Genomic DNA, 12,864 nt, shown 5'->3' with positions numbered 1-12,864 from the left:
TCAAGTCAGTCACCAAGACCTTTTGATTTAGCTTCATTAGCATTGCTTCAATCTGCCCCCTTCATTCCATCTTCACTCCCACACCTTAGCTTAGAACAGGGTTTATCAACATTGGCACTGTTGCTATATTGGGTTGGATAATTCTTTTTTTGTGGGTGGCTGTCCTGTGTATTGTAGAATGTTTAGCCACATCTCTGGACTGTACCCACTGGATGCCAGTATTACCCACCCCCAGTTGTGACAACCAAAATACTTCCAGACATTGCCAATATCCCGGGGGAAGGACAAAATCAATCCTCACTCCTATTCCATTAAGAACCATCATCATCTCACTGCTAAGTTACTAAAATGAACTCTTTACTAGTATCCTTTCTTCCTATCTTTTCCTCCAATATGGCATACACATTATGGGTACTTCCATTTACTCAGCCGTTTCTAAGCACAATCCCCTCATCCTATTTTACAAACAAATCAGTGGATGACTAGGGGAGTGATTAGCCAATAGGCAGAATAAGCAGAGCCGGTATTCAAAATGAGGGTCTGACTAAATAAACAAAAAACCTGTGCTTTTATCCAATAAGCAATATTCTCTAGGTTGTTATTCTAATACTAAGAATTATTTTTTTTTCCCTCATATTAAACTCATTTGATGGCTCCTCACGGCCTGCATGGTGAACCAGGCTTTTCAGGGTTTGATGCTTGGTCACCCGTCCACCTCCATCTTTCCCCTCTACTTCCATTTCCTGACCTATACTCCTATTCTATTGCCCTTTGTGCCTTTACTGTGTTTGGCACCCATGTTTGTTCTAGTTTCTGGGATTTTCCTCATGCTCCTCTTCTACCTGGAAAGCATTCTCTTTGTTCTTGTCTAAATCCTTTCCACTCTTTAGGACTTAGTTCAAGCACCAGCTTCCTGCGAAGCCTTCTCTGACACCCCCAGTCTGTGTTAGGGGCACCATTGCTGCCTCTGTGTCACACCTGCATATATTGCTATTATATGTCTCATCACAATGCAAATGTTGGGTTACGTGTCTCCCCTGTTGGTCTCGCTTGTCAAGGCTGTCATGAAGCTATTCTAGCCTCAGTTTCTTTATTGTAAAATAGGAATAATAACAATAGCTGCTTTTTTATGTTGTTGCCAGGATTAAATGAGTTGTATTAAGTGTTCAGAAGAATTCCTAGCACGTGTGGATGCTATATACACATCAGTTGTTATTATTTGAATTACAAAAATCTAGTACACTCCTGGCACATGTTGGAAATTCAAAAGTCTTTGATTAAATAAATACTTTTATCACAACTCCCAGGATAATTCTTCAACTGAAATTCAACTACAATGTGGCAGAATCAACGTTGTGCCTCCCCATGATGAGACAGAGCTAATTAGTTCAGACTAGGGTCACAACTGGACTAGAACTGAACTGGGGGTGCAAACAGTCATTCCTCAATCCCCACAGTGAGTCCAACAGATGCAAGAATCTCGCAAAGCTGCATTTGAGACTCCAGACCCAAAGTAGATGCTCTCTAATACTCTTGCCATGGAGAAAAATCAAAAGCCGGTAGGTGGTTTTTACCTCACTTTTGTGAACCCTTTCGTGTGTGTGTGTGTGTGTGTGTGTGTGTGTGTGTGTGTGTGTGTTTTCTACATCATTCATTCTTCCCACTTATTTTCTGGGAGCTACTTTTTTCTCTTTTTAAGTTTCAGCTCCTAAACTTTCTCTTTTTTGTAAGTAGATCTTTCTGTGGCTGCCCTCAACAGTTCAGAGTCACAAAGTATCGAAACAGGTTTTTTTTTAACTTTATTATTATTATCAAACAATTTGCTTCCCCAAACTCAAAATTGTGAGGATGTTACTACAGACAAAAACATAAAACTAGTCACCAAATTACTTGGATCGAGAATTGGCTTGGGGGCACTGACTCAGTCTCATCAGGAAAAGCTTTGCTATTTATCTTCTAATAAAAAATTCTCTACGTTTTTCACTGAAGACCAATTGTATGCATACTTTTACAGTCAGTAATATTTTCCATCTTTTATTAAACTCTCCACTGAAAAAGGCACAGACATTTTTTTTAAATGATGCCATTTAAATGCAAATCAAAGCCCTTAAACCTTACATAGATCCATCCTTTCCCATAGTATTTTATTGAATTGCCTGATGTACCAAATAAAAGGTTGCATTGTCTTGTGTTAAAAGAACTTCTTTCAAAAACAGAATTGTACACTCAGGGGATGGATTACAATTTCCTTGGGAATAGTCATTCTGAATTTTCAGACTTTGGTGTAATTGAAATCTTTGTCTTAACATAATAGTAACATAGTTTAGGGCATTAAAATATTTTTTATTATTGGTTAAGCATTCTTTTAAAAATTTCTATACAAAAATGATTTTTTAACCAAATGTTTGCAAGCTTGAAGTTAGGTAAATGCACCTTATCTCTCATAATTAGAGATTGTCTTCATTTAATTTAGATAAATGTAGAGCATATTGACCATAATGATTTCACAAGGAACTCTTCTTTTGTCATTTAAGAAAGTGCTAGACCAAATCACTTTGAGAATTATGTTTGGCCCTTTCTGAATTAAAAACATGGCTTGAGTTTAGCTAGTTTAATAACCATAAAATTTATAGTTTTTTTTCTCCTGCTATAAACTCAGGAAGTTGGATTAAAAAGAAATTGTATATAAATGTGTGTATACATATACATACATATACAAACAGAGATGTAATATATGTCTATACATGTGTATATATAGAATATGTGTGTATGTGTGTATGTATGTGTGTGTGTGTGTGTGTGCGTGTGCGTGTGTGTGTGTGTGTGTATACAGTCTATACATAAAATGCACATTTTCCTGAATTGGAAAGCAACTTTTGCTCTGTTTTTGGGTTATTTGTAACCCATTCTTGGCCTATTCTTAGTAGTAGCTTTTGCTATTTTTGTTTTGTTGGTTTTTTTTTTTTGAAAGTAACTTTTTGTATTTTTATTACAGGTAAATTGGGATACTCACATTGTACAGAGACAGAGGTAAGAGAAACGCTCAAAAATTTGTTAGTAAAGCAGCTTTGCAGTTCTTTAGACTAACTTAAGTATTGAACTATCATTATGGATTTTTGGCTTTCTGACAAGGATATGTTGGGAGCAGGTGTATATCCTCTACATTTTTAAAAAAAAATTTTTAAATATATGAAATTTATTGTCAAATTGGTTTCCATACAACACCCAGTGCTCATCCCAACAGGTGCCCCCCTCAATGCCCATCACCCACCCTCCCTCCCTCCCACCCCCCATCAGCCCTCAGTTTGGATGGAACTGGAGAGTGTTAGCTAAGTGAAATAAGCTTTTGCTATTTTTGTGTCCCTTTGAAGCACCATGAGTTAATGTAACAATCATATATGTGTACAGGAAACAGAGCTGCTGTTTGTGATTGAGGATCATGCCATGACAGCAGTTATCACTGTTTTTAATGTTCATTTTAATGAGTAAAGAAATTAGGAGTAAAAGTGGAACTTGGACCTGAGTGATGAGAATACCAATGCCTTAGTCTTTACCTACCTTCGCAAGCCTTAGATACACACAAATGAGGATCTGTTCATCCTTTAACCAAATATTTACTTGGCACTATTACATACTGGGCACTATGCTAGGTGCTGAGGAAGAATAAGACTCTTTTCCTGCCCTCATGTAACTGGCATTTTCTCAGGAAAGACAGACATTTACACAATAGAGTATAATATGGGTTCTATGTTCTTGAGGGATATCAGGGCAAGTTTCACACAGGAAATGTGTGAAGGTGAGGGATAAGAGTCAGGCAAGGGGCACAGATGTGCGAAGATCCAGACGCAAGCGACAGCATGGAGCCTTAAAGAAAGCAAAAAGCATCTGTCACAGGAGAGATGGGTCATGGATAATCTCGGAAGCCATGCTTGTCTTAAGAATATTGGAAGAATTTACAGTGAGTTTGGATTTGGGGAACTGACATTCACAGAAGATCATTTGAGCTACCATGTGAAAAATGGATGTGTGAGAATTATGAATAGATACAAACTATGAGGCATTTTCAGTGGTCCAGGTTAGCGATGGTGATGGCACAGATCAGGGTGATGGCAGTAACGCTGGAAAGATTAACAGAACCGAAACAGAATTCTTTTATTCACTATTTATTGACCTGGTGATTGACTAAGCAGTAAGAGAGAAGTCATAGATGGCCCCTGGGTTTCTGGCTTAGGTAACAGAGCTACCATTCACTGACTTAGAAACACTGGAGGACACAACATTGAGAAAATGATGGGTTACATTTTTGAAATGTTGAGTTCAAGGTTCTTAGATGCTTCTGAACGGAGCTATCCAATAAGAAGTTGGCTATGTAGCTCCAGTTGTCTGAAAATAGACCAGACTTAGAAATACAGATTTGGGAGATATTTCAAAAACCTGCCGAATGAAATCCATGTTTTCTCTTTCATCATGGGCACACAAGTAAGCTACATTTCCCTGTATCCTTTGCAATTAGATGTTGCAATGTGACTGAAATCTGGCCAGTGGAACTGAGAAGAAAATGACACCACTTGTAGACCAGACCTTTAATAACCTCCCAGGTGCACTCATCTATGCTCTTTTTCTCTTTAGCAAATGTTGAAGATGGCAGGACCTCTGTCAGCCTGTTACTGAACAGCTGAAGAACTTTTCGTTTACTCAATCCTACTACAGGAGCAATATCTGAACCGAATTATGACCAAGAAATTTTATGTTTAGGCAGTGAGTTTGTTATGGCAACAAGGTTACCATAAGTACTTCAGGAGCCTTCTGATGTGTAAAAGGATAAAGACCTGAAGTGTCAGATGAGACTGTCCAGGGAGAGGGTTGTCTTAGTTTCCAGTTGCTGCTGTAACAAATTATCAGAAACTTAGTGGCTTGTAACAACATACATGTATTAAAGTTTCAGAGGTCAGAAGTTTAAAGTGGGTCTTATAGTATCAAGGTGTCATCAAAGCTGCATTCCTTCTGGAGGCTCCAGGGGGAGAATTGATGTCCTTACCTTTTCCAGCTTCTAGAGGCTGCCTGCATGCCTCCAACCTCTGTTTCCATTACTACATCTCCTTCAAGAACTTTCTTGCCTTCCTTTTCCCCTTATAAGGACTCTTGTGATTACACTGAGCTTACCTGGATAATCCGAGATAATCTTTCATGGGAAGATCATTAATCTAATCATGCCCACACAGTCCCTTTAGCCATGTAAGGTAACATAGTCACAGTTCTGGTACTTAGGACATGGACATCTCTGGGAAGGGACTACTATTTTGCTCCTACTACAAGGTGTAGAGACAAAGCATCAAAGACAACACTTTGAGTGGCACCAATTTAAAAGGCATGGGCCGAGGAAGAGGAGACAAAGTAACTATGGACAAACATATAAAGACAAGAGGGAGTGCTGCAACATAGAAAGCATGAATGAAAGTATTTCACGGGGCACCTGGGTGGCTCAGTCGGTTAAGCGTCCGACTTCGGCTCAGGTCATGATCTTACGGTCCGTGAGTTCTAGCCCTGCATCGGGCTCTGTGCTGACAGCTCAGAGCCTGGAGACTGCTTCAGATTCTGCGTCTCCCTCTCTCTCTGACCCTGCCCCCGTTCATGCTCTGTCTCTCTCTTTCTCAAAAATAAATAAAACATTAAAAAAATTACAAAAAAAAAAAAGAATTTCATAAAGGAGGAAGCATCAGTTGTGTTTTATCAGTGAGAGATCCAGTAAGATTTGTAAAGACTTACAAATGTTCTTTAAACTTAGCTATAAGGAAACCATTATCAGTCTTTTAAAGATCTGTTTAAGCAGAGCAGTAAGAATGAAGAGCTAAGTTGTGTCATGATTGGGAGGTGGCACTGTGGAGATAGCAGTAAAGACAAATGTTTAAAAAAGACAGGCTCTAAATTAAAAACGAAAGCTAGGAAGAGAACAGTGGGCAGGGGCTGGAATTAGAAACGAGGGATTGCCCCCCCCCCATTGGAAATACATATGTAATATTTAGGTGGGCCAGAGGAGAGGGAGATATTAAATACAAAGAGATGGAATAACCAGATTTAAACTCCTATGGAGAACAAATCTCTTTTTAACAGGGGAGGAGAGAAAAGGGTTGAGAAGTATGTAAGTAAATTGAAAGAATTACTGTCTAATTACTTGGTTTCTCTGTGAAGCAAAGACAAGATCAGAGAAAGCGATCCAGGTTGTACTTTTGACAGGCGTAAGTATTATCTGAAATACCCTGTGGAATGAGAGAATGCCGACCAGGAAAAACATGATAGTGCTGTAACAGCGAGCCACACATGCTTCCCTGAGATCAGAGCAGAAATCTATCATGGACCAACCTTCAATACCATATGATTTCTCTCTTAAAATATCAATGTATATCAGGGCACCTGGGTGGCTCAGTCAGTGGAGCGTCCAACTTCAGCTCAGATCATGATCTTGCAGTTCACGAGTTCAAGCCCTGCATCGGGCTCTGTGCTGACAGCTCAGAGCCTGGAGCCTGCTTCAGATTCTATGTCTCCCTCTCTCTCTGCACCAACCCCCTCCTCTGCCCCCCCCCCACACCACCTGCCTCTCTCGTGCTCTCTCTCTCAAAAATAAATAAATATTAAAAAATTTTGAAAAAAAATCAATGAATATCAAAGCAGAGAAAGTAGCAATTACATTAAGATTTGTGGGTCTTCTCTCTGTAGCAGTGTGGTGGGAAGACAATAGACTAAGAGATTTTAGAATACTGGTAAACTAAGGGATAAAGCGCTAGCATGGGTGGGAAGCTAAATGAGACAGGAGGGATCTGGTGGAGAGAGGGACAAAGGGCTCTAAAATACAGGTACTAAAGAAGTCAAAGAATCGGTGTGTTGGGAACAGTAACATGAGGGAAAGAAGAGGGGAGGAAGGGAAGGAGGGAAAGAAAGAGAAATGTTTGGGAACACATGGTTAAGAATGAGTGTGAAGGCTTTATTTGAGAGATGGACCAATCTTCTCTATAGAGAAAAGAGGAGAAAGGGAAGGAAGGAGAGGGAGAGAGAGAGAGAGAGAGAGAGAGAGAGAGAGAGAGAGAGATGATTGGGAACAAGTGGCTAAGAATGAGTAAAAGACTTTATCTGAGAGGTGGACCAACTGAATCTGACATGGTTTAGAGTGTGGCCATGGAGTGGTGCCTGCCTTGGGGAAGGTCCTTAAATTTGAGGTGGGTATGGAACCATGAGGTGACATTGTCATATTAAGTCACCCAGAATGATGTCAGCCCTGAGAGTGGAGAATATGACTGTTGGCAGGTGTCGAGGTCTTCCAATAGGATTTATTGAACGTATCATCAATAAAGAGGCAAGAAAACTCCAAAGCTGCTCACAAGGCAAAATACATTTTAGCAATTACCTGAATAATTCAATTAAAAATTCTTCTTGTGACTTCTTAGGAAAAGCAGACTTTGTCTGAATTAGCCTAAATGAACCTGCCTGACAACCTGCAATACCCTAAATCATTTCTTCTGTCTGAAGAGTCACCAACTCATGGGCTACCTCTTTTCGCATCGGGCTGTCAGGGTTGAGGATGGATTAGCGCTGGACCTGTTGCCAGTGAAAGTATACAAGAAAATGTGGGCAACGTTCTTCCGTTAGTTCAGTCACATAAAACAGTTTTGTGGTGAAGAGAATCTGGATTAGAGCATATGCAATGACATGAAAAGTATCCCTGCCCCAACGCTGCAGTTTGCCCTCTGAGCTGCAAAGGAACTGCTTGCTTGCATGAGCTCCCAACCCCATGATTCGGTCCTGCCATAAAAGGGTATTTTTCAAAACAGCTGCAGTACCTTATACTGTGTAATGTACTCTGTAATGCAAGATAAGCTGGCACCTTTCTTGCTCTCCACGAGTGAATCCTTGTGTGCATAATTTTAGCTGCCCAAAAGAACAGATTAAATCACTTAGTTTAAACTTCTACTTGCTATGAGCAATGCGCAAGTAAATTAATAAGTGCTTTTAAATGATGATAAACAAGGAGATTCTTTTTTTTTTTTTAATTTTTTTTTTCAACGTTTATTTATTTTTGGGACAGAGAGAGACAGAGCATGAACGGGGGAGGGGCAGAGAGAGAGGGAGACACAGAATCGGAAACAGGCTCCAGGCTCTGAGCCATCAGCCCAGAGCCCGACGCGGGGCTCGAACTCACGGACCGCGAGATCGTGACCTGGCTGAAGTCGGACGCCCAACCGACTGCGCCACCCAGGCGCCCCTCAAGGAGATTCTTAAGAAAGGGCCCATCAAGAATATCATCTGTTTCCTTCCAGTTCAGAGAATTCTAGCATCAAGCGACCACCTGCCAAGTACACAGAACTGAAGAAAACACAAAAAGAAGGCACACATACATTTCTACTGAGCACACTTGTAGGCCAGTTTAGAACATATATAACATATATTGAACATTCATAAAACATGATATTTCATCAGCTACCAAAATCATCTTAGCTAAATAAATGGCATGTATTATAGGAGGAATGAGCTCTGTTCAAAGGGTGAAATGTGGTTCTTGTTCTAGTATAGCTCACGGTGTAAGGGATAGGGGGACATAGCACATATAAAGATGAACCATAGAAGCCTTCCAGAAGTCATCTCAGAGACTTGTAGGGAAGAGAGGAGTCACTCACAGGAGAAGTTAGGGACATCCTCTCAAGGGACATGAAATTGGAACCAGGTCTGGGAGGCATTACAGAAAGTTGCTAAGGAGACTGGAAGGAAGGAAGGAGATCAGCCCTCTAGTTTACAGCCTTCTCCAAAGAGGTTTTCTCTGATTAACATCACTCTAAATGAGTCCTTTGATCAATAATCGATAATTTATTAAATGCTTTTGGAAGTTGAAACTTTCAGGGAGTCTGTGATTCAGAAATCAAGTGTTGAACACTGAAATCCAAAATTTAAAAAAAAAGTGCTTATCAGAGCTCATATAGCTCACAAAGGGACAAAACAGCACTAGAGAAATCAGTAAGTATCTATGGAATAGATAATCACCCAGGCTAACCAGTGCTGGGGCAAAATCTGTAGGAGAATAAGAAGAGGTGATAAAGGCAAGAGTTTAACACTGAACACTGTGTCTAATGGTTATGACAATACTTATTTTTATTGCTCTTAGGATTCTACTCATGCCACTCAATACTGATTAAACTAGACATAGCTTGGTGAAAGTAAGCTTTATTGTCCTGTTTCCTTGAACAAATATTCTGTGCTTGCTTATGATATTTTTGAAATTGCAACTGAGTCATATACCTTGGGTGGGGACCCCAGGCCCACAGTGAGCAATTGTTTGTTGGGAGGGACAGGCAAGGCAGAGTCATGCTCTATGGTGAACCGTCTCTGCCTCAGAGGCTGGCAATCAGGATTTTGCTTTTTTAGTAGATCAAACAAAGTGAGAACCAGATACACCAGAGCTTAACAAAAATGTCCCTAAAGACCCAAGTTTTGCACAATGGGGAAATCCAAGCCTAGCCTATTGTAAGCCACTTATAATGAAAATTGATAGGACTCCACAGATGTTGTGCATATAAATATAGGTAAAGAGTTACCACTCCATCCTAACAAGTAAGCTGAACAAACTGAAAAATCAACTCTTCTTAGATCTGTCAGAAAAGTGAGGTCACAGAGTGAACCACTGCCCACCCCCCAAACTGGAGTAACAGACAGACAAATACAGAAAATCACAACTTATTAGAGCTAAAAGCCACAAGCAGAGACCTCCCTGGGAAGCAGCTCAGGACTAAAAATGCCTGAACTATAATTGATGAAATGCTGGTGGCTCGGAGGGGACAAATCTGGGGGTTAAAAACTCCAGGGGACCCACTCATAGGGGAACCCCCACACTTTTGTGAGAATACCAAGCAGGTAAGTGCCCCCCAAATTCCAAATAGACACCTATCATTTTCAAACTACAACAACTAATCAAACACCATTTTACCTCCAGGAGCTCTGTCAAGACCTCAGAGTGAAAACTGGAGAAAAATCCCCTGATACTTCCAACAGGGAGAGGATAAGTGGAACTATTTTCAAATATACTAGAGTATTCTGTTCTTCTTAATAAGGCCTACCCTGAGAAGACAGCGTTTTTACCAGAGTCTAACCAGATGGGGTTTTAGCAGAGCTGACTTCCCTGGGGAAGAGAAACATCCAAATCCAGTTCCCTGAACCCATTCTGCCCCACCTCAGGGCAGGTTGGGGGCACCAAGAAGAACTGGCAAAGTTCCATGGGCACACGTTCACCAAAAGACTGAGACCTAATCCTAGGACTACAGAACGCTTCCCTCCCCCAACACAATACCCCTACTAAAGCCCGACTTACAGAAGTTTCTTTTACTCAGTGTATCATGTTCACTTTTCAACCACTGCCACAACAAAATTACAAGTTACGCTAAAAAGGAAACAACACAATTTGAACACAATCTAAACAAGCATCAGAACCAGAGTCAGATATGGTAGGAATGCTAGAATTGTCAGACCAGGAGTTTTTTTTTTTTTTTAACTATAATTAATATGCTAAAGGCTTTAATGGAAAAATAGGCAACATGGACGAACAGATGGTTAATGTAAGCAGAGAGATGGAAATTCCAAGAATCAAAAAGAAAGGCTAGAGCTCAAAAACACTGTAGCAGAAATGAAGAATGCCTTTGATGGGCTCATTAGTAGACCAGACATAGCTGAGGAAAGAATCTCTAAGTTGGAGGATATGAGCATAGAAACTGCCAAAATGAACAAAGTGAAAAAAAAAAAAAAAAAAAGAAAAATAGAACAGAGTATCCAAGACATGTGGGACAACTGCAAAATGTGTCACATGCATGTAATGGATATACCAGAAGAAGAAGAAACAGAGGAGAAGCACTGTGTGAGGCAATAATGATTGAGAATTATCCCAAATGAATGTCAGACACCAAACCACAGATCCAGGAAGCTCAGAGAACCCCATGCTGCATAAATGGACTTGCACACAAAAACTACACATAAGCAACCCTGGGACTGCCACCACCAAAAAAGGAGGAAAAAAATAAGTATAATTGATAGGCTAAGAAACGAGAGAAAGTAAAACTATATAAAATGATCAATTACAACCACAAAATACAGACAAAGTGTGAAAGAAAACAAAATAGGAACAAAGAACAAGGGCAACAAATAGAAATCAGTAATAAATGTTATGATAAATATTAATTGAACTATATCAATAATTACTTTAAACACAAATGATTGAAGTGTAACAATTAAAAAAAAAAGACATTGTTAATTTGAATAAAAAAATAAGACCCAACTAACTATATGTTGTTTGCAGGAAGTCACTTAAAATGTTTTTAATGTTTATTTATTTCTCAGAGAAAGAAAGAGAGAGAGAGAGACAGAGACAGAGTGTAAGCAGGGGAGGGGCAGAGAGAGAGGGAGACACAGAATCCAAAGCAGGCTCCATGCTCTGAGCTGTCAGCACAGAGTCTGACATGGGGCTCGAACCCACAAACCTTGAGATCACGACCTGATCTGAAGTCGGACGCTTAACCGACTGAGCCACCCAGGCACCCCTGCAAAGCTGCTTTAAACATAAATGTTAGTATAGATTAAAAATAAAGAGATGGAGAGAGATATACCATGCCAACACTATCAGAAGAAAGAGGGAGTAACTATATTAATTCAAGCAGAGCAGGTTTCAGAGTAAGGAAAGTTATCAGAGAGAGTGAGGGGCATTATATAATAAGGGGGCCATTACTCCCAGAAGACATAATGATCCTTCACTTGTATGTGTCTAGCAACAGAGTGTGCCAGTACATGAGGCAAAAATAGACAAAACAGCAAGGAGAAGGAAATGAATTCACAACCACAGTTGTTAGGTCTCCCTAGAGTCCTCTTGGCTCTGAGTTTCTCAGACTTCCTTGTTTTTGATTATCTTGACACTTTCAAGAAGGATTGGTCAGGAATTTTGTACAATTCCCTTCAGTTGGTATTTAATGTTTTCCTTTATGTTTGGGGGACAAGGAACACAGAAGTAAAGTGTCACTTTCATATCAACAACATACTATTTATTGGGGCTCCTGGGTGGCTTAGTCAGTTAAACATCTGACTCTTGATCTCGGCTCAGGTCAAGATCTCACAGTTCATGAGATTAGACCCCATGTGGGCTCTGCACAGATACTGTGGAGACTGCTTGGGGTTCTCTGGTGATTCTCTGCACCTCCCCCATGTGCACCCACATTCTCTCTCAAAATAAATAAACTTAAAAAAATACATATTACCAACATTGCTTACCATGTTAATGCTGATCCTGACCACTTGGCTGAGGTACTGCTTGTAAGGTTTCTCCACTATGAGTTCCTTTCCCCTCCCCCACTTTCTACAGGTGAACTTTTTGGACCAGATTTTCCTGAGTGCAAACATAGATCATATTGCAAGTTTCAGAGTGTAAGATTTGTTGATATTACTGAAAAAAATCCCCAAGTAAAATGTTAAGTAACAGGGAACTGGCATATTTTTTCCCAATTAAACTTGAGTTTGATTTCTAAACTTTTAGGGCTATGCCCATATTTGGCTCCATTTTCTAGAGAAAATGGTATACGGTCATTCTCAAGTAAGGTCAAGTCATTTTAATAAAGTGCATTAGTTAATTTGTATATAAACTATTTGGTAACTAGAAGTCAGATTCCATTTGTAATAAAGCAAAAGGACTGTATTTAACATATACATACATATACACAAAGTGCACAAAGAAAAGGAGAAAAAATCTGTCTAAAACTGAATGGAAGATCCCTGGTCATAGCAACTAGATAAAGGTGTTTTATCTATAGCAAGATGATTTTTCATCATCAGTTTCAGAAACAATACTTA

The sequence above is a fragment of the Leopardus geoffroyi genome, chromosome A1, assembly GCF_018350155.1.
Source record: "Leopardus geoffroyi isolate Oge1 chromosome A1, O.geoffroyi_Oge1_pat1.0, whole genome shotgun sequence".
NCBI lineage: Eukaryota > Metazoa > Chordata > Mammalia > Carnivora > Felidae > Leopardus > Leopardus geoffroyi.
The sequence above is the reverse complement of the archived record's forward strand: the minus strand, read 5'-3'. Positions refer to the sequence as shown.